This window comes from Crocuta crocuta, unplaced genomic scaffold (assembly GCF_008692635.1).
Source record: "Crocuta crocuta isolate KB4526 unplaced genomic scaffold, BGI_CrCroc_1.0 scaffold229, whole genome shotgun sequence".
Lineage (NCBI taxonomy): Eukaryota > Metazoa > Chordata > Mammalia > Carnivora > Hyaenidae > Crocuta > Crocuta crocuta.
The window spans coordinates 8,986,806-9,010,399 of NW_027536464.1; the positions used below are offsets into that span (position 1 = coordinate 8,986,806).

The 23,594-nt window shown below is 39.7% G+C and overlaps 1 long non-coding RNA gene across 1 annotated transcript; it reads right to left on the reverse strand.

The window, feature by feature from the left end:
• Window positions 1-1,967: 1,967 nt before the first annotated feature.
• Window positions 1,968-23,594, reverse strand: LOC144218732 (uncharacterized). The gene is made up of 3 exons (XR_013331245.1): window positions 23,556-23,594; window positions 10,692-10,797; window positions 1,968-2,105 (listed from the first exon to the last, which is right to left on the reverse strand). It is a non-coding gene; the product is annotated as an uncharacterized LOC144218732 (long non-coding RNA).

The following is a 23,594-nucleotide window of genomic DNA, read 5'->3' on the forward strand; positions in this document are numbered from 1 at the left end:
CACACAAGACTGGACCTGTGGACTTTGACATAACAGAAAGGACCTATGAGGGAATTTAACAAGGAGGTAGCTTGCTATGATGCTGCACAGAGTTCCATACTAAAGGTGCCACATTGGCCCCCAAGAGATCTACCCTCTTGGGGATAGTGAATGAGAAATTGACCAGGGAGAGAGGAAAGGAGGAAGAGGTATGTTTGGTCTAGGGGACGAGATGGCTAAATCACATGGAAGATAGTAGATGCTCAATTTGTTGGAGCAAAATAAACTATGATTTCTCAGAGGACAGTGTTCCACTTATTAATCCCTCATTCATTCATGGATCAAAATAGCTTGAGCACATAATTGTCTGTTGATATCTTAGTCACTGTGGGAATGCATCTGAGTTCTTTCTTTCTTTTTTTTTTTTTAAGTGTTTATTTATTTTTGAGGTGGGGGAGGAGCAGAAAGAGAAGGGGACAGAGGATCCAAAATGGGCTCCCTACTGTCTGCAGCGAGCCCAATGCAGGCCTCGAACTCACAAACCATGAGATCATGACCTGAGCCACCCAGGCACCCCATACCTCTGAGCTCATTCTTAAAGAATTTAAGTCTACTTGGGCAGCGAGATAGAGACTTAAAGTCCAATTTAGGAATTTGATAACAGAAAAAAAATTGTCATTTCTTAGCTTTTCCAGAACCAGCCTCCCTTTGGCTTTTCAAATATCAAAAAGTACAGAACTGTTTTTGAGTCCTTTCCAGTTACCCTATTTTAAATTATAACCTACCTGTTCCTCTCCTCCTAACTTCCGTCACCCCTGCCCTATATTTCTTTCATCACACTTAGCATCTTTGACCTTAATGTATTTGTTTACTTCTTTGCTGTATTCATTGGTTATTGCCTGCTTCTCTCTGCAAAAATGTGAGCTTCCCCCAGGCAGAGATTTTTGTCTTTTGTTTCCTGATGTATTTCACGTGCTTGCACTGTGCCAGGAACACGACAGGTTCTCAATGAGGTGAATGTAGAATGAATGAAACTTAAAAAATAATGGATGAAAATGGCTCCAAAATCATTCTTACTTTCTGCCTCCTTAATTATGATATTCTAGAAAGAATGTAAACTTCTTTTGGAGGGGGTGTCGTATTGAACCACTCTCATTTTGCTGAGGCTTTAAGTTGCTCTCAGGGCCTGCTGAGTAGGGTAGGGCCATGTCTCTGACTCAGGGGTAAAACACTGCAGGCAGATGTCTATTTGAGTTCCGGCATCCACTCTTTGATATCAGCTGACCTTTCTCACTCACCAATGGTTAGAGGAACCTTCCCCATGCTTCGTATACCAGCCTGCTCAGTGGTGAACTAGAGAAATCCAGAGAAGGAAATTTGCTCTATTTGTGTTGGAAATAAGACTGAATAAGTCAGCATTAACTGTGAGATCTTATTTTCCAATTCCTATCACAGCAAGAATCTTTTAAGCTAAGTTTCCTATTACCCGTTTATGGTTGGAGGAAACGAAAACTGGAGAGAAGCCTATTACCAAAATTTGTTCCAGTTCACACGGTTTATCAGTGGAAGGGAAGGCGCTGGACTGAGGTCTGCCCAGCTTCACTCTTTTCTTACTGTCATTTTGCTTCATTGAAGACCTGGAAACGTGTCTTTTTCAAGTAATGTAAATAAAGTTCCGTTCATGACACACTTTGGCTCTTGATTGTTAATGGGACTTCCATTTCCTGGTTCTCACTTTTTCTTTTTCTTTTCTTTCTCCCTTGCTTCCTGCCTTCCTTCTTTCCTTCCTTCCTCTTTCCTTCCCTCCCTCCCTCTCTCCTTTCTTTCTTTCTTTCTTTCTTTCTTTCTTTCTTTCTTTCTTTCTTTCTTTCTTTTTCTTTCTTTCTTTTTCCTTCTTTCTTTCTTTCTTTCTTTCTTTCTTTCTTTCTTTCTTTCTTTCTTTCCTTCCTTCCTTCCTTCCTTCCTTCCTTCCTTCTTTCTCTCTCCTCTCTCTCTCTCTTTCTTCTTTTTAATCCTTCCTTAGAAAGTTGAAATTTCAGGTGGTGGAGTTCTGGTCAGAGATATTTTACAGCAAACTCATAAGCATGAGTAGAACCTGTTCTTGTTTCTGGAAGGCAATGGGGTCCCTTTAGAAAAAAACAAATATAAATGTTTAGATTAGTGCTCAAGTCCAAAACATCATGAAAGAGCAGATATTTGGACAAACAGCTCCCTCAAAATGGGGCGGATGCTTAGGATGACGCCAGTGACAATGGCTTTGACTAAAAATCAATAGAAATCAGCCTCTTCATGCTATTCCAGATTGGAAGGCAACACTCCTTCCCGGGGGAGGTGGGGGGGGACGGTTATATATCTGCTCTTGGCATCACTTTAGAGGTTTTAAGAGTAAATGAAAACAAATTCATAAGTTCCCCACAGAGCGAATTAGAAAAATGAAGGAGAAAATGACTTAATGAGATCAGGATAACAATAACACCCTTTTTATTATAAAAAATATAAACAAACATTCCCTAAGTTTCCCCATTCTCCACATTCTCCACAGAGCCCAGCTTCAGCCTCCAGGGGTCTCACAGTGACAAATAGCCCTAAGGCTTGGACGCAAACACACACTTCGAGCTGGGAAAACAAACTTTTACTTACACAGAGCCCAAGGGTTCAGATTTCCTCTCACCACTTCTAGAATAGGATTCTACTCTTAATAATTATGCTTGGCTTCTGCCCAGACTAAAGGGTTCAACTGTGTCTTTTCTACGGCCAGAACCATCTTTGTGTGGTTTCCAGTCTCTTCTTTTATCTGCACTTCCTTCCTCTCCCCTTTCCCAATGTTGCCCTTATTTTTCAGACTATTTGGCCCCAGACTTTTGGTCTCCATTTCCAAGAGGCTGTTTTCTTACCGACTTCCTCTTGACCGTCCTTTGGTAACAGGTGGTGCTTTGGGATTGACCACTGAAGCAGTTTCTCTTATCCTACTACAGTGGGAAGAAGGGGTGCGACACCAGACTGGTGGGACCGATCCAACGACTTACAGATTAAATTCTTTGGCTGTTAACACAGAAGCCCGAGGCAAGTCTCAGAACTCCAGTGTCTCTGATATCATGTATTTATTAAATCTCTCACTCATTCATGCTTTCTATCTCCCAACAAATGGCTTCATGCCTCTATTTGTCCGTGCTTACTGATAAATAAAGGCAGGACTTTCTGTCCTCTTTGGAATACTTCTTTCTTTTGTCACTTAGTTAACTCTTATTCATACTTTAAATTTTGGCCCAGTTATCACCACCCTCCAAAATCCTTCCCCAGCCTGTATTTTTATGGGTTAATGGAATCCTTTTCCTTAATAGCACTTAGTACAATCAATGCTTTTATTTTTATATGGGATCTTTTGATGGTTGATTTTCCTCCATGAGGCTGTAAGCTGGATGTTCGTTTTGCTCACCATTGAATATTCAGTATCTAGCAAGTACTCAAGAGACAATCATGTCACAAGACAATGACAATATTCAGTGTAATAGCAGAGTGAACAGAGTGAGCTGTGGGGTAGGTATGATAAGGGAAAACTTCCAGAAATTATTCTTGAACTGAGCCCTAGATTATGAGGAAGTGACCCAACAAAGAACACAGGGGTGGAAGCTTGTGGTGACAGCATTCCAAGTTGGGGTAGTATCTTAAGCCAAACCTCAGTGGGAAACAACATGGCTGACCTGCCTGAGTAAAGGCAAAAATTTCAGTGAGTTTGAAGGCAAGCTAGAGAGTGGATGTTTGACAGTTAAGACTAGATATGTAGCCCGAGGACACATCATGAAGGCATCACATGCCATGCTAAACCATTCTGACCTTCACCAGCAGGCGATGGGGAAACCATTGAAGTATTTTAGGTAGAGTGGAGGCGTAAGCAGACGTGTTCCACGCTCAGATGGGTGTGTTGATCCTGACCTGTGTCACGGGCTTCTAAAGGAAGGTCAGGAAGTTCCTAGTACTGCTAGTTCTGGAAGCAACTTGCAGGAGAAGTAGGAGTCCCAGAAAAGACAGGGAGGCTATTGCCTTAGCACTCTGCACATGTGAAGGAAGAAATCTGGTTACAATTAATAAAGGAAAAATTTTATTTCTACCTCAAAAGCCAGAAGTTTAGAAACTCATCCTTCATTTTCTGTGAGGAAAAAGCAGTTTAGCTGTTTGCATGGCACATAGGGGACAGGAGCCCGGAAAGACAGGCGTCACTGCTCTTTTCTCCTCTAAAGTGAAGTTCAGTGATTATGCTTCATTTCATGGAATGGTCAATGTGAGCAGCCACTTTTTAATCTTACCATGATGCTTGGTGTTTTAGGAAAACGCACACAAAAGAAATTCTAAGAAACTGATGCATGAGAGAAGGAAATACATTGTGTTTCACCGTGGAAATAATTTATGACTCAATCATCATGATCTAATTAGGACTCTCTTGAAGTTTCTCCTTCTGGGATGTCTGAACACTTGGTTTTCATTCTTTTGAAGAATTCTTTCCCTTTTACATGAGGACTTTTAATTTTACCACTTGACAAACTGCCTCTTTCCTCTTAACTAAGAATTACCTTAATTCCTCCCCCTCTAAGACCGAAACCCTAACCCTGCTTTGGCTTACCAGCCTCTCCAATTTCTTCAATGTCCATGTGCCTGCTCTAGGGGAAGCCATCCTGACCTGCGAAAGCCCTGGCCCAAACTCATTTCATTCCTTTTTTTAAAGTTTATTTATTTATTTTCAGACAGAGAGAAAGAGCGCGAGCAGAGGAGGGGCAGAGGGAGGAAGAGAGAGAGAATCCCAAGCAGGTTCTGTGTTGTCAGCGCAGAGTTCGAAGCTGGACTTGATCCCACAAACAGTGAGATCATGACCTAAGCTGGATCAAGAGTCCGATGTTTAACTGACTGAGCCACCCAGGTGTCCCCAAATCCATTTCATTCTCAACATCCCCAAATGCCTCCCCAGCCTCTGCTAAAGGAGAGGCAAAACCCCACAGGCGCAAAGCTGAGGGATGNCATTCTTTTGAAGAATTCTTTCCCTTTTACATGAGGACTTTTAATTTTACCACTTGACAAACTGCCTCTTTCCTCTTAACTAAGGATTACCTCAATTCCTCCCCCTCTAAGACCAGAAACCCTAACCCTGCTTTGGCTTACCAGCCTCTCCAATTTCTTCAATGTCCATGTGCCTGCTCTAGGGGAAGCCATCCCGACCTGCGAAAGCCCTGGCCCAAACTCATTTCATTCCTTTTTTTAAAGTTTATTTATTTATTTTCAGACAGAGAGAAAGAGCGCGAGCAGAGGAGGGGCAGAGGGAGGAAGAGAGAGAGAATCCCAAGCAGGTTCTGTGTTGTCAGTGCAGAGTTCGAAGCTGGACTTGATCCCACAAACAGTGAGATCATGACCTAAGCTGGATCAAGAGTCCGATGTTTAACTGACTGAGCCACCCAGGTGTCCCCAAATCCATTTCATTCTCAACATCCCCAAATGTCTCACCAGCCTCTGCTAAAGGAGAAGCAAAACCCCACAGGCGCAAAGCTGAGGGATGTGATTCCTGATGAAATAGGATACCAGCTCTTCACATGGGATTCGGTAAATGAGCTGGCAATCTGTGGTCAGTTCTAGGAGAAATTGTGAAATGAATGACCTTTGGCTTTTCCTCACATCTTAATTTGTTCCGAGATTTTATTCCCTGCCCATGTTAGCCTTGCTAACATCATCAATCACACAGCCTTGCCCTGGAAAGACCCTGGATTTAAAATAACAAGATTTGAATGGAACTCCCAGTTATAGCATGAACCATATGGACACTGCGTGAGGCCTTGCCTGGACTTTCCCCTCATTCATGGAAACAAAATCCTTATACTCACCAGCCATGTTGGCTATGAGAATCGAACTTCATGGTACACAGGTACTTTGCAAAGTATAAAGTGTCATGTAAATAAATATGAAAGATATTGTCGATGGTGATACCCAAAGCCTGTAATTAGCTGGATTGCTTCTGCAACCTTCCACTGTTCATCCTGATTCACTATAGAGGCACTTAGCCTGGAGAGAACTTCTCTCACTCTTATGTGCTTGTTCCTAAATTCCCTTCTTCCCTAACTGGTCTTGTATATATTTCCCCTAGGCTTATATATTCTACTTTCAATATGCATATCAATGAACTAGTACAAAGAAGAGGGTAATGGAGCATCTGGGTGGCTCAGTCGGTTGAGGATCCGGACTCTTGTGTTCGGCGCAGGTCATGATCTCATGGTTTGTGGGTTCAAGCCCTGCATCAGTCTCTGCAGCGACAGTGTGGAGCCTGCTTGAGGTTCTCTCTCTCTCCCTCTCTCTCTCTCTCTGCCCCTCCCCAACTCACACTAGCCCTCCCTCTCTTTCTGAAAATGAATAAATAAACTTAAAAAAAAGAAGGAGGTAGTGTGGTATAGTATGTACATTCTGATAAAGTTATGTATGTTATAGTAAGCTTACATACATTAATGAGCTAGTAAAAGAAGGTGTACTGTGTGATGTGCTCTGTGAAAGTTAAAAGGCCACAGATTCACGCCTCTCCCTCCCTCTGCTCCCTTACTTTTCTGTGATTTAGGCCAGCATTTCCAAAGGTATTTTTTTAAATGTTTATTTACTTATTTTGAAAGAGAGAGGCGAGTGGGGGAGGAGCAGAGGGAGAGAGAGTTAGAGAATCCCAAACAGGCTCTGTGCTATCAGCACAGAGCCCAACACGGGATTCAATCTTACAAACCATGAGATCATGATCTGAGCTGAAATCAAGAGTCAGACGCTAACTGACTGAGCCATCCAGGCACCCCTCCAAAGGTATTATACAGGAACAAAGAGATCAAAGTGTAAGATACTCTGAGTTAAATGAAATTAAAAAAATTTCTTTGCTACTGGATTAATGTACACTGGGAATATACAGGAAGGGGATTTATGTATCCTTTTCAAACTTGTTTGACCATAGAATTCTTTTATTCAAAATGAAGCATCTAGGTGACTAATATTTTATGGTATATACTTAAGGCAAATCTGCCTTTAGCAAATTCTGAAAAATGGAATAATGATAATTGGCCCCAGGATAGTTATTGGGATTAACTGAAGTAATGTACAGAAATCTAAGCAAGGGATCTGGGTATGGAAGTCTTAAATAGCAGTGTCTCAACATCTGAGAGATTAAAAACATTTTTTTAATGTTTATTTTTGAGTTAGAGTAAGGTAGGGGCAGAGAGAGTGAGGAGACAGAATTCGAAGCAGGCTCTATGCTGTCAGCACAAAGCCCCACTTGGGGCTTGAATTCACAAACTGTGAGATCATGACCTGAAATGAAGTCGGGCACTCAACCAACTCAGCCACCCAGGAGCCCAGCATCTGAGTGGTGTTTAATGGTGATGCCTAGAAAATGTCTTGGTGTAGACAGATGGAGAATGTGATCTCTGTTGGACTCTGAACATGAAGTGATTTCCCACTGCCTCCCTGAAAAAAGGCTAAGAGATCTTTCCTATCATCCAGCACCCTGGTGAAGCCTCCCCCTGATCAGACCATGGGGACCACAAAGTGCAGAGGGCAGACAAGATTTCAGGGCAATAGGACACAGATTGAAGACTCTCTGTGGTAATACTAAGGAGTCTCAAGCAAGAAGGGAAAGCATGGAGACAAAATATGAAACACTCAAGAATGGATACAGATGAGATTCACACAAAACTTCAGTCACACCCATTAAGTGGGATCCCAGGTTTTTAGAACTAAAATCCATTGTCCCTCTTTCATAGTTTGTCATGTGTAACTACGTGCAAGACACTGGAACTTGTTCTTATTTGAGGCATGGATCGGTCGCCTTCAGTCTTCATCAGTCTTCATCAGGCTCTTATTTTTGTCATAAATCTCAAATTAAGGTTCCCTCACGTGTGCTCACGAGTTGATATCTGGTGTGAGTAGACCTGACTTGACCTGTTAGAGTAAGATTCTGGCATCCACAGGGGGAAAAACACAGGTAAGCAGCACTCACAGAATGTTGTTTTAAATTAATAATATCAGTCACAGAGGGCATATACTGGATGGCATACCCCATGTGCTCAATTCACTATTTCATTCATTCATTTCTTTGCTTTGCAATATTCTTTGAGCACGGATTTCACAGTATTTCTTAGAGCACATTTTCTCTAATGGGCATTTTTCGAGGAACTCCAAGTGAGCACAACAGCTAAAGTCTTGACTCTCATGAGCCTGTTCCAGTGATAGAAAATATATTTTTTGTTTAATCCAGAAGGAAGGATAGGAGGAATATCCTCCATCCCTTCTAGACAGCCTATGTTATTAGTGTTATGATCTTTTAAAGGCCTAGAATTTATCATCTGGTCCAAAGTTATGACCCTAACTTAGTTTCCAGGCAGCTTCATGTGGGTGGATAGCAGCCCTGTGCAAGGCTTCTAAGGTGTTTGGAAAGGCAGGTCCTTCTGGAACAGTCGGCTCTTTCCAGTAAGTTTTGTTTTGCCAGTAAATGACCTGTGTGCAGTGAAGATCACAGTTATTTTTCATCTCTTTTTTTATGTGTATTTATTTTTGAGAGAGATAGAGATAGAGAGAGAGAGAGAGAACACAGAATCTGAAATAGGCTCTAGGCTCTGAGCTGTCAGCACAGAGCCTGACACTGGACTCAAATCCATGAACTATGAGATCATGACCTGAGCTGAAGTCAGATGCTTAACTGACTGAGCTACCCAGGCATCCCTTATTTTTCATCTCTTGATCAGTCTTTACTCTGAAGACAAGATTCTGCGCTGGTTTGAGTCTAAGCTTGGTCCAGATCTACCCACGATGATTGGCCAGTCCCAAGCAAGTGGGCAAGTTGGACTGTGAGTCAGAGTCCCGTCAAGGATATTCCTGGCACAAAATCTTCTCCCCTCAGTCTACTTCCCATATATTGATGTTAAACACAAGAGGATATTTGAACTGAGATATCTCTGAAGACTTGACAGATTACAACTGTGTGACTGAAAAGCCTTCCATTCCATTTTGTACTATATTCTTTCCTTTGTATATGAGTTATCTAGATGGTACTAGAAATGGATTCAAGTCTACTTTTTATCAACTATAATTATTAGGAAGAGGACTGTAATAAATGAATGAAGGGTGGTGGCAACAGTCTTTCAGAAGTTCAAATATCACAGAAAAAAAAAAACCCAAACATTGTTTGAACTTTCCAGATGGGATGACACGGCAGATAAAAACAAAAGAGGAAATGAAAAGAACCACTGCAATAGAAGGCATCTTGACAAATGTGGACATTACCCAGAAACTTGATCTTCATAGGACTCAGTGGCAAGCACATAGATTCAGTGCGATTGTGAAAAGTTAAGGAGCCTGGAAAAATCAGAGATGCTCACAGACCACAGGGATGTGCCTCAGGCTGAATGTGTTTTTCCTCATGCTATTCTGATACCATTTGCAATCTTATTGTCTGTTTTCTTTTTATGAATATGTGAAAGATTGCATCTATACAAATGGCTTCAAGATCCTTCTATCTGGTATTTATAACTCTTCTTATATTTTCATTTGTTCATTTGTTCATTCATTCACTCATTCATTCATTCAAACTTAGGAGAGCACCCCGTAAGTCCAAGGCATTGAGAATTCAAGCATTCCCGCGTCTGCTTTCAGAGAGTTTATAATCCAGAAGGGGAAAGAAAACTTCATTCTGATATACATGAATACATGATATGGAATGAAGAAAATGCAGGAAAAAGTAGTCAGATATATAGAGAGAAACACGTTATGGATTCACGCTCATTTCTGCTCAAGCCCTTCCTCTGAGATCGCAGTCAGCACAGGGCTTACGAGCATGGCTTTGAATCAGACATGCAGGGTTAGCTCTCACATCTATCATTGACCAGCTGAGTCACCTTCAGCAGATTACACACCCTCTTTAATCTCTATTTTTCCTATATGTAAAATGGGGATGATATTATTATTAATAATAAGAGTGGTATCTACTTCTAGTGTGAAGGACTGAACAAGGCAGTGGTTCTAAAGCAGCCAGCAGAGTGGCACATAGTAAATGCTAAATAAAATGAATTGTGTGTTTATCATGACCTACTCCCTCTGGACGTCCCTGTCCCTGTCGACATCAATGGCACTCCCTTAGTCCTGGTCATGGAGGAAATTTACCCAGAAGTGGGATTGCTGGATTGTATGGTAATTCTATTTTTACTTTCTTGAGGAACCTCCAAATTGTTTCCCATAGTGACTGTACCAGTTTACGTTCCTACCAACAGTGCACAAAGCTTCCCTTTTCTCCATATCTTCATCAGCATTTGTTGTCACTTATCTTTGTGATGAAAGACATCCTAACGGATGTGAGGTGACATCTCCTTGTGGTTTTGTTTTGTTTTGTTTTAAAGATTTTATTTTTAAGCAATCTCCACACCCAACGTAGAGCTCAAACTCACAACCCCAAGGTCAAGAGTGCACACCCCACAGATTGAGTCATCCAGGCACCTTCTCATTGTGGTTTTTCTTTCCATTTTCCTGATGAGGAACCCCTCTTTGTATACCTGTTGGCCATCTACATTTCTTCTTTGGAAAAATGTCTGTTAAGTCTTTGCTCATTTTTAAATTATTATTTTATATTCAATAGTATGAGTTCTTTGTATATTGTGTATGTTAACCCCAAATCAGATATGTGGTTTGCAAATATTTTCTCCCATGGCACAGATTACCTTTTCATTTCTTTGATGGTTTCCTTTGCTGTGCAGAAGCTTTTGACTTTGATGTAGTTCTTCAACTTCAGAATGGAGATTATAGTCATAACTGCTCCAGAGGGTTCTTGTAAAAATTCAAAGAGGTAAGATCAATAAAGTGTCAAAAAAAGATAAAACAAAAAAACAATAGAGTAAAATAAAAACAAAAGTAGTCTTGTAAAAAAAAAAACATGTTTGGTTTATTGTAGGCATTTAATGTCTACCTAGGTTGGAGGAAAAGAACAGATTTTTTTCTATGTTTTGCTTCATCATTCACCTACCACCATGACTTTGGCATTAATAGGCATTCAAAACACAGGTTGATTGATACGATAGCCCTGCCATTCTTCTGAATAAATTAAATAGATTATGCAATTAGTAAGGAGAGAATCTTAGGATGTCAATAGGAAACCTATAAAAGCCTAGTAAGTAAAGCCATTTAAATGAATAATATTCACCTTTTCCTGGCTGATTTTTCAGATAACGATTTTTTAAAAGTAAATAATGTAGTGCTAACTAGTCAGGGATTGTGAAATTGAATCTACTCTAGGACTTGTTTAGTTGAAATTGGCCCTCAGGCTATGTGTTAGAGCTGGTACACAGCTGGAATGGGGAGATTTCACCTGGCATGGGGGGGGGGGAAGATGACATTAAACAGATTTTCATGGATACCCCTAAGTGAATGAGTGTATCTCTTGCTTACCAGAACAACTGGATGTCTCTTTGATTCTTGCACAGGTGAGAAATTGCCTAGTGGGTGCTATTAGTTAGCTTTGCTATTCTAAGTGGTCACAGGCCACCAGCAGCAGCACATCTGGATGCCACCCTGAACTAAACAACAATTTGCATTTTAACAGGGTCCCCAGATGCTCAGTGTGCACATCAAAGTTTGAAAAGCAAAATCTAATAAGATTAGAAGTAGTGTTTCTGTTGTATTACATGTTTTTGGCTTCCCTGTTGTACATGGGGAAATAGAGCTCCCATTTGTAAGACGAGAGAGAGAGAGATGAGATCTATACCTAAGATCCTCTTCTGAAGATGAATCAACTTCTGGCATTTGAAAGTAACTGGACTGCAAAAAGACACCTCATTGTTGAAAAACTATACTCTGCTGAAAACTGTAATCATTGGCCACATTGGAAAGGGCACACCTTTTATTTTCAGGAGAAGCTTAATGACTAGGAAGCTCACCAGCCTGGCCAAGTTGTCTAATAGGCCTCACCATGAAGACTGCAGAGTGGGCGAGTTTGCTGAGTGGGTATAGTTCAGAGAAGGTTCTTTTATAAGAATAGTGCTCATTCAAGGATTTTTAAAACTGTAGGAAGGTCTTGTTCTGGGCTCTTAAGGCTATTGGAGATTACAGGGCTTTAGGCACCTGTAATTTACCTACTGTGGATATGTAATATTTGGCCAATAGAAGTAATCATGAAACTTCCTTCTAATGCAGTGGTGCTAACCTGCTTGGCAACCAAAAAATTTGTTCTGGTTAAAGTTTGGGCATGTGGCAAATAAAAACAAAACCCACTCAGTTAAATGTGAATTTCAGTTGGTCAGGGGAAAATTTTTTAGTATAAGGACATCCCATGCAATCCTTGGGTCCTGTATTTTACCTGGCAACTTTAGTTATGGCTTCCGGCACTGGAGCCCAGAGATTTACCTAGCATCTTATATGAGAACTGTATCAAAGAAAAGTGTCACCTCCATGCTTTCCTTAAGGACTTGCATTTCTGGCAAGAGGATCATGCAGTATACGGTTTTGAACCAACCTTAGAGATCCTCAATCTTGTTTTTCTAAGTTTCAAAAAGATTAAGTGACTTGCCCAGGGCAACAGGGCTGGGGATTTTGGGATCTACTTTCTCTCACATGAGTCATTTTGTATAATGGAAACTCGAACCTTTTAGTACCTCAGGGCACTAAAGTTGACGTAGAAACTGTTCTTATAAATGACCTACAAGTAATAGGAGGGGTAAAATGACAAGCAAAACAAAGCAAGGGAAGTAATAAAACTAAGCATTGACCACGGAGACAAATGAACTAAAATACTTGAAATATGTGGTAAATGGAGGTTGTCATAATAGTTGAAGCATTTAAATTTTTTCTTTGAGTAGAAGTTATGAAACATCATTGGAATTTTGTTGACTATTTTAAAAAATGTTGTATTAATCAAATTACTCGGAACGAGTCATTGACTCGCTACATAAAAGACACAAGAGACTTGTAATTAGAAAAAATATTGCTGACCCACAACATCTGAGTTTCACAGAAGTAAATACTGTTATCATGGGAGTGTATAAAGTAAAGGAAAACTTTAGCTAAAAGTGAGACCTAAGATCCTAGGAAATAATTTACACAAACAATCCTTAATATATACAAATCGGTTCAAGAGAAAGAAAGTAACAGGAGTTGCTTATTGAAATTCCAACACTTTTGAGCCCTCTTCTGGCCAGTAAATAGTGACAGAAAATTCACCACCAAATCAGATCTGGAGAATAACAAAGGTACCAAAACAATAATAAATGCATTTGTCCTTTAGGAGAAAAATGAAAACCAAATTGTTTCATTGGATCAGATGAAAAATTTCTCTAACTGAAGGACTTAATTCTCTCCTATTTCTAGTCTGCTCTATGCATGAATGAAGGAACAACATGTAATAACCTTGAGAGATACTTCAAAGCAATAAGTAAACTTTTTTTTTCTTCTATGGCAGGAGGAGAAGAAGGAATACGTTTCTTTCTAAATAGCAATAAAATTACACAATATGAATTTCAAAAACAATGTCTTGTCATTCAATTTCATAGATATTTGTGCTTTATTGGGTGCCATCTTGGCCCTCTCCCATCCAGGTCCTCTTTTGGATTCCTTTTAAACACTAGCTTTGGGGATTATGGATGCCAGTTAACTTAATGAATAGAACCAAAACCCAAGCAAAAACCTCGTTCATAAATGGAGCCAAACTGCCCTGTACTTCTGTTCATTAAGTTATTCTAGGAATCATCAGCCATCCAGAAACCACATCCCAAATAATATCTTCTCTTCTGGGTACAGCCTTTCATGGATGTTTCTGGAACTACTCAGCATTTAATGAGCCCTCCAAACAGACAATAGAGCACTAACTCCAAATCTTGTGATCAGACCAAAATGGTAGCACTTGAGTGGTGGGGTCAATGGAGATGTATATTTCCATAAAGATATACGATAAGAATATTCTACTGAGTGAAGTTTACACATTGCCATGCAGTTTTTTTGAGATTTTATGTCTCTGAATTTAAAAATCATAGATCTTAAAATATTCTACTAAAGGTAGTGAGTTTGTGGCAAAGCAATTCCTTTGTAAGAACCCTAGTTATGAATATTTTAGGGGTTAAATTCAAGGAATTACTGACTTCTTACTGCCTTGAAAGGTAGCTACTCTATAGAGAAACACCCAGAGTCAAGCCTTTTAATAATTGGATGGTAGGAGACACTCCTACTAAAACTAAGAAAAACATCAGAAATCATCAAAACCTGCACAACTTCACAGGGTGAATAAAGAGAAAAAAAGTCTGGTTCTTGACTCTGTTGATGTTAAACAATGCTTTAAATGCACAAACTGTACCAAAAAAAAATTTGAGTCATTGTAACCAGAAAAAGTTTAAGTAGCACAGATCTTCCCTTGAAATACCATTCACCAAGACGAGTAACTCGAAAATGGGTGGTGAAAGCCTTTGGGATTCTGTCCATATAGATGACATTGCCTCTTTCTGATAATTATCAATTAAAAAAAAGAGGGAGAAAGCCTTCTAAAGCCAAGGTATAAACTCAATTTAAAATATGACAGTGAAGGAACGTCACTTGAGAATGTTGTGTTCTCCCCTCCCTTTATACTGGTGGTGACACCGGTTCTTACCCAGTGAACAACAGTCCCTTATCTAGTAAATAATGTGATAGAGTATAAATAAAAATGAGAGTGGATTTGATCTTTGCCATATCCAGACTCTCAAGCTGGATTGTAAAAAGAAGAAAATTCAGTTGGATCCAATCAAATATTTTTGTTAAAATGTCCCTATTAGAGACACTGGGATATGGGGTGTTTGTGCCCGGGTGTGCGTCTGTTTTGGTGGGAGAGGAATGTCAACAAGGAGAAGAACATGGTGGGGCCTCATTCAATTAATCTGAATCATCTAACATAATTTCATATCAAGTAGAAAGAAACAAACTTGCACATAGGCAAAGAGGCTTTAAGGTCTCGAGACTTGAGATGGTTTGAAAAGAGTAATTATGTAAATGAAAAATTAAGTAAAGCTCCAGATGGGCCCTTGGATTTCTCTGTTTAATTCCTTCCCCAAAACATGGCACAAAGACCAAGAAAGCTCCACATTTCCAAATTAGTTTCACTAAAAGTTGAGTTTTCTTCAAAAGTCATCAGGCCTGAGATGTTAGGTGCTTAACTGTGAACTTTACATGGTCCATAGGACTTCCATTGAATGGACAAACTCCATACTAAAGAAAAATTTCATGAGTGCCCACAGTGTACCAGGCACCAGGGTAAGTGCTATGGGGTAATTTTCCTTTATTTTTGGAGGAGTTGACGATTCCTGGAAAGTTCTTGCCATGAATTCTGGCAATTTTCTCCTTTTAATTATTAATTTTCTTCTTTAATCATCAACTTTGTGGAGGTGACTAAGCACATCAGAAATGTAAGGTCTCAGACAACATTTCTGACACTATTCAGATCACTTCCAAGCACCTGTAATGTCACAATCTGATAAGAATTCAAAAGGTAAAAACTAATTTCATCATTGATTTAAGTAAAATGCAGGTTGAAAGCTACGTCTTGGCAAAAGATCCTTGGAGACCTTCCATGAAAAAATATATCCTTTGTGTTTTTGTTTGCAATTTTGTTGTATCTGGCCCAAGCTTTCTTTTATTGGTGTGTTTAATTGAGAAGTCTCCTCTTTGGGAATGAATCACAACCTGCTTTAGTAACATGGTAAGATATTTTGAAGAATATGAATATATATATAATATACACATATTATATGTATAATACATACACAGTGGAATATTATTCAGTCTCAAAGAGGAAGGAAATCCCTCCATTTGTGATAAGATGAATGGAACTTGAGGATATTATGCTATGTGAAATATGTCAGACAGAGAAAGACAAATACCATACAGCCTTACTTACATGTGGAATAAAAAAAAAGCTCATAGATACAGAGATAATAAGATTGGTGGTTGCCAGAGATGAGGGGTGGGTGGTGGGTAAAACCGGTGAAGGTGGTCAAAAGATACAAATTTCCAGTTACAAAGTAGTAAGTCCAGGGGATGTAATGCACAGTGTGGCGACTACAGTTAATAACACTTATCTTAAAATTTTTCATCACAAGGAAAAAAATTGTAAATATGTGTGGCAATAAACTTATTGTAGTGATCACTTTGCAATGTGTACAATATCGAATTATTATGTTGTACATCCGAAACCAATATAAAAACATTATAACTGTGGTCCAGCTCAAGACTTTGCTCTGAGCTAATGCATTTGCTTCCCAATTCCCATTGAGCAAATGTATCAGAACAAGGAAAGGAAGCATCTGCATCCCCAGAAGGTCAAGAAGTTTCATGCAGATATGGTAGAGCATGAACATGATTGTAGAAGCGTCGGCAAACTGAATTCAAAGCCTTCCTGGCAAGTGAGTAGAAGTAATGCTCAGTAGAATGTCCCTAATGCTTCCCACTCAAATGTCTAACTAAAGTAGTATGGGAGGAGAAGCTTCCAGTTCCAGCACAGAGAACTGTGTCTGTGGGTCCTGCCGATTGCATTCTAAGGAACTGTAATCAGAGTCTGACTCACAGGGACTCACCCAACCACATAGTACGGTATATTACAAAATTGTAGAAGCTATATGACACAGTTAAGAAAAATTCAAATAAAGAGACTAGAAACAAACTGAAGGATATGCAGAAAATTAGGTCGTTTGGGGTAGTACATAAGGAGTCTGCACTCCGGAGCTAGCCTGATTGGGTCTGGGTCCTGGCTTGTGGTGTGACCTTGCTTAAGTCAAGAAACGCTTCTGTGCCTATCTCTTTCTCAGTAAAATAAAGATAATAACGGCAGCAATGCCTGAGATGAGGAGGAAAGGGTTAATATGTGAAAAGTCCTGGAACTCAGTTAACAGCTAACTGTTATCTATCAGGATGAGCTATCATTATTGTCTGGAAAAGGTAGCACTTCACACAAGAGAATGTTATGATTTGTTTGATGAAAGGTGCTGTACCCACTGGCTAGGTATATGGGGATAAACATTTGATCTGTTTCTTTATATTCTCCACCAAAGTGGAGTCCCGCTGCATTAGGAACCATAACAATTTGAGAAGAATATATAGGTCAATATTTAAATAATCTGTGGGAGAGAGTCTTTCTAAACACACACACACACAAAGCAAAAAACAAAAAACAAAACACAGGAAGCAAGCTAGAAGGGAAAGGAATATGGACAGAGTTGATTATATTAAAAAACTGAAACTACAAAACACTAAACAAAGCAAAACAAAACCCAGTCTGCCCTAAACAAAATTAGAAGATAAATAATAAACTATGAAAAATATTTGCAATTTCTGAAGCAGACCAAGATATATTATAGTCTTATTAAGTACATTATTATATATTATCTATGTAGTAGAGCAAGAATATATTATTATCTCTATACTGTTATTGTATAATAAACAAATCTTATATATCAATAAATGTAAATCAATAAATAAAAGTTTAACACTTCTGCCACAAAAATGGGCCTAGTACATTATGAATAGGTAACTCATAAATAAAAAAATATAAATGGACAAAAAACTAAGAAGAAGGTAATGAATCTAATGAGTAATATAAGGGATGTGATTTAAAAAGAGATAGCATAAAAAGTAAAAAATATAAATAAAATGAGATAACATTTTTCACTTCTCAAACTGGCAATGATTTTTATTTTTTTAATGTTTATTTATTTGGGTTTGAGACAGAGAGAGAGAGAGCAGGGGAAGGGCAGAGAGAGAGGGCGGCAGAGACTCCTAAGCAGGCTCTACACTGGAAGCACAGAGCCCAGTGCAGGGCTTGATCCCACGAACCGTGAGATCATGATCTGAACCAAAGCCAGGAGTCTGATGCTTAACCGACTGAGCCACCCAGGCACCCAGGCAATATTGTTAAATGACCTACCAGTCTGGACCCAGGAAATGGGCTCTCTTCCAAACTGTTGGCAGAAGTATAAAATGGCTCCATCCCTCTGTAGGACAACTTTTTGATACGTATCTAATGTACATAACCTCTGTCCTTGCTTTTATACTTCTAAGAATTTCATCTAAAAAGATATTCTGAGATGTGAAAAGAAAATACATTTAACTACAGAGATACTTTTGCAGCATTTCTAATAACAGCAAACAATTCAACCACCTTAATTAATGTATCATGTTACTGGTTAAACAAATGTTAATACATTGGTGGTGGCCTTGAGAACGAACTTCACAATTCTCTGACTCCAAGCCTCTAGCTATGACATTATAAAATGCATCCTCTGTTTATGGAGAACTGGAGAAATACGATTTCCATACAATAGTTTATGAAATAGGCATTCAGATAATGTGGCAGGAAAAGAACATATAATGACTTAGATGTCACCTCTGTAGAGTGATGTGCGTGTACACACACACACACACACACACACATACATACACACACACACATAGATTAACAAGTGATATGTGCAGTATAATCTCATTAGGGGAGAGTAAGTGTAAATATATGCATAAACACAAAATATTAATGTTGTTCCTTCCTGGTGAAATTAAGAGTTCTTTTTATTTTCTTTTTCTCACCTATCCAAGTTTAATTTTTGCCCTGTAAGAGATATGTAATACTTTATAAAAAACAAAAGACAACAGTAAAGATTTTTCAATGTTAATTGTGTTTCTTTTTGTTATTTAAATTGACTTTTATTTGGCATTTTTAATTCATGATCTAATATTCACTTCTTTTTCAACTTAACTTTAGATGTGGAAAGTGAGATGTGGAAATAAAATGACTAATTTCGGAATCAGAATAAGGGTTTGATGTGTATTAAGCATGAATGTTGGTCCTCAAGAGTCATTCTCAAAGACTTCCTTAAGCCGTTAGATCAGGTAGGTGGTGTTACGGGTGCATATTTTCTTCAAAAACTGTTTTAATGTTGTTGCAAAATTATCTTGACAACAAACAACATGGAAGTCATCGTGTAGCCCATGAGATGGCATTCACCAGACCTTTGGATTTTCCTGTGTGGCCTGGGGAATTTGAGCCAAAGAGCAGGCGCCTTTGTTGTCTAGGACAGAACTCTCATCTTTGGCTTTCGATTGCTCCTGGTATCATGTCACTTCCCACTCATGACCTTGGGAGGCTTTTGCTTTTGCTCAGGGGCCACTGTGGGGGTGTCCTCCCAGCTGGCTCATTAGAATGAGTCCTGCCTTGTTTTTTTGTCAAAACAGGTTTCTAAAAATCCTTTCTTAGACCTTTACAGCCATGACAAAGTGTAAACCGTCTGCTTGGATAGTCTCACTTGACATGTCTTTCTTTAACCTTCTGGGGACAGATTCCATGTGACCTTGAGATACCCACATTCACCAGCGGATACCTATGTCTCTAGTCTTGTGTCTTCCACTTTCTTTTATGCTACCTCTCACTGGCTTTGCACAAACCCCTGCTTACTGCTCTCTGAGCTTTCAACTTTGCAAGTCCTATCCCCTCTGTGCACTAATTTAGGGATCATTATGTTTCCAGTAAGCAAACCGAAGATTTTGTACACATCAGTATTGCACAACCAAGAAAAGACATTTGTCCCTATAGGTCTGGGTATAAAGGCTTCAATGGGCTTCACGTTTTAGTGCACATCAAAATAACTTGGGAATTTTGGAAAACATGCATTCCCAGATGCCATCCTAGACTTCGTGCAGGTGTTCAATAAATAAAGAAGGGCAAGGATTTGTCCCTTATTTGCCATTATATCTTAGTGTCTAACATGTTATCAGCCAAGTGGTTTAGTTTGGTTGTACAGACTGAACAGCATCAGAGGGGTGTTATTTATGTAGGTTATTGATTTGTGCAACATGGAGGTCTTATAAGATAGGCATCTGATAAAACATCAAGTGAATGAATGGGTGGTTGGGAAAGTCTTTCTAAAGCATCTTACTTCTTCCCCAGTGCAAAAAAATGTTAAATTTAAAAATAGAGCGAAGTGCAGGAAATCTCTTGTGGAAGGCCGAAGGATAGCCTCCAAAGATGTCCTTATCCTAATTCTTGGAAACTGTGAATACCTTGCATGGCAAAATGAAATTTTCAGATGTAATGAGCATTTTTGTTTTGAAGTGTAGTCAGCATGCAATATTAAATTAGTCTCAGGTGTACAACATAGCGATTCAACAATTACATACGTTCCGAAATGCTCACCATGACAAGTATATTACAATATTATTGACTATATTCCCTATGCTGTACTTTTCATGCCTATGATTTATTTATTTGATAACTGGAATTTGTACCTCTTAATCCCCTTCTCCTATTTTGCCCATCTCGCCACCCCTTCTCCCTTGGAAACCACCATTTTGCTCTCTGTATTTGTGAGTCTATGTCTCTCTTTTGTTGTTGTTGTTGTTGCTTGTTCATTTGTTTTTGTTTTTGTTTTTTGTTTTTTTTTAGATTCCACATATATGTGAAATCTGTAACTGGCTTATTTCACTTAGGATAATACCCTCTAGTTCCATCCATGTTTGAAAAATTTTGGCTTAATTAAGGTATAATGGACATTTGAGATAGTAAGATATTTAAGAATTCATCATGGTGTTTTGATATAGGCATTCACTGGGAAAGATTCCCCTGTCAAGTTAACTAATACATCCATCACCTCACATAGCTTCCCCTTCTGTGACCAGCTGGGGAAAGCTCTTTTTTTTTTTTTTTAATATTTTCATTTATTTCTAGGAGAGAGAGAGAGAGACAGCATGAGCAGGGGAGGGTCAGAGAGAGAGAGAGAGACAGGCTCTGAAACAGGCTCCAGGCTCTGAGCTGGCAGTCAGCACAGAGCCCGACGCGGGGCTCGAACCCACGAACCGCGAGATCATGACCTAAGCGAAAGTCGGACGCTGAACCAACTAAGCCACCCAGGCGCCCCGGGAAAGCTCTTTTTTTGAAGAGCTGATGTGATTGGGTCCGACCCACTGGACAGCCTTTCTTGGCCATAAATGTAACGGTCATGGAGTGACATCTCATCAAAATCACAGGCTCCCCCCCACACACTCAAAGGAAAATGGATAATACAATGACAACGGTTTTGGGGGGTCATTCTTAGAATTCTGCCTGCCACAGGGAGCTTCGAGTATGGCCTTGGTAAGCATTAAAAGTGACTCTCTTCCCAATCCAGGCCTTGGATGCCTGTCCTGAGGACTATGGGCAAGCAATCGTGGGAGTTCCAGGTCCAGAATAGGCCACATCCTACATGATCTGTGAGTGAACAAATAAAGGGACTTTGGGTTAAATTGGGGTGGAGTTGGGAGGTTGGAATAAAAAGGGAAAACTAACGTCATTCACTGATTTTAATCATTAGGACTTTCTGTTTTGTATTTTCTTGATTTTTAGATGACCAAATTCCTTTAGTATTCACTCAGTCTTGCAGAAATGCCTGCCCTAAGTTTTCTCCCTCCTTGCGATTTTACCCTCTCCCAAGACTCTCCACTCCCTTATCAGCAGACTGAAGGGATATGCGTATTAGCACCAAATATAATCAAAGTCCCATTGTGAGATCAGATTCCCGTCAAAAACACAGCACTAAAAAGAAAACAGGAAGAAGACCCAAGAACAAAACATATGAAATCTTTCTTAAGCATGCCCTTTGTTTTCTCTAAGCAGTGGATTTTTACTCATTTGATGAGGCTGATTCATTTTTTTTTAAATCACTGAACTTTAAAAAGCCTATCCATTTTCATGTGGCTTAGAAATCTTCTGAGAGCCAGCAATTTCTTCCATCCTCTCCCTGAAGTAATTCGTATTCTATTTCTCATCTACAGGGTTTTCTGACTTTCTGCCTTCAAAGTGATTTGGTAGACAAGGGGTCACAGAAGTCTCTTCTCACTTCGTTTTATCCCCAAGTTCTGCTGCCCACCCAGAGCCTTCGCTGGAAGTTAGTGCTATTTTTGTTCTATCTGGTTAATGCCAAAGAACAATGCTGTGGTCCCACCACTGAAGGTCTCAAGAGCATCTGCTAAGTTACTTTTATATTCTTCATTTCCTGTTATTTCCTGTAATGTCTTGTATCTTCCCAAGGTCATCCAATTTGGAATTCCTGACATGTTTTCTGATATTTGTCCATTCCCTAAACAGAAGACGTTTGGCTCCTCTCTCTTAAAAGCAAACTGATGGCTGATTGCTCGTTTAATATGCCTCCCAAACCCTCGCCTTCCCCAGGGAAATCTGGAGTTATCAATGGGGATTCTTCTATAGCATCTCATTAATAGCCTGCCACTATACATTTCAAAAAGAAGCATTCTGGACATTTTAATATCTGTAAACATGTGAAACAAGCTGCTAAGAATTGAATTCCTGTGTATCAGCTTGTGATGCAAGCCTAGGAAATTTGCTCTTTATATATTTGAGGTTGGAATTAGGTTATGCTCTCTTCCTCTTACCCCTTTATGTCCCTTGTTCTAAGCTTATGGTGTTCATTTTAATCCAAACATTTTATCAATCATTTGCCAACTTCACATGGCAGCCATTGGTGGTGGGTATTTGATAGCATTAGAAGAATCCAAGAATAGCTGTATTCTCTTTGCTCCTTAAGCATGCCTTTTCCCACAGGGTTCTCAAGGGAATAAAACAAATGAGAAACTATCTACGATTTTATTACAAATTGTCCCAGGGCTCCACTTTTCCATAATGAAGCTCTCTGGAAAAGCTCAGAAGCCATCCCTCCGCACGCCAGCTGGAGGTACCTGAGTGGAAAAGGAGAGGGTCAGAGGACAAGATGGCGATGTCCGTTTAAGGACTCAGGCTCTGCCTCTACTGACCCTGGTAGCTGCGAGAATAAAGGAAACAAGGGGCACACAAGTTTGTCATACATCTTCCTCCAGCCTCCTGTCTTTTCACTACTGGCCTTCTTTCCATCGGTAAAATACGCCACTGACTTCTTTTCTCTCTCTGGACCTTGCACTTGTTAATAATGATCTTCCCCGACAAAGTCACTTCCTCCTCAACTTCAGGTCATAACTCCCATGTCACCTCCCCTGAGAGCTCTTCCCCACCCATCTTAGCAAGAGCATCATTTCTGGTCCTCTCCACATATGGGCCTATTTCATATTCTTGGTAGCAATCATTCACAAAATATGTGGTCATTGCCTGCCTCATCTCATTAGAATGTCAGGGGTACTGTTGTATCTGTTTTTGTCTCTCCAGAACCTAAAACAGTGCTTGGCTCATGACAGAAGCTCAGCAACTACTGGCCGAGCAATTGCCAGAGACGCCACTCACCAGTAAACATAATCCAATCAATGTCTTGAAATCTGGCTGATCGGATTAGCATTACCTCTTTTAAGAGAGAAGTGAGGAAGAAAGTAGAAAGTCGTTTGTATTACTTATCTATCGCTGCATACATAGCAAATCATCCCTCAAAGTAATGGCTTACAGTAATGAACACTGATTATCTCAGTTTTGGGAGTTAGGAATTCAGAGCTGGTTCAGCTGGATGGTTCTTGTTCTGGGTCTCCCACGAGGTTGCAGTCAAGGTGTGGGCTGGGGCTACCCATCTAAAAGCTCAAGGGAGCTGGAGGATCTGCTTCCAGGAAGTCTCACTCACCTGGCTATTGGCCTCAGTTCTTCCCCACACGGACCTTGC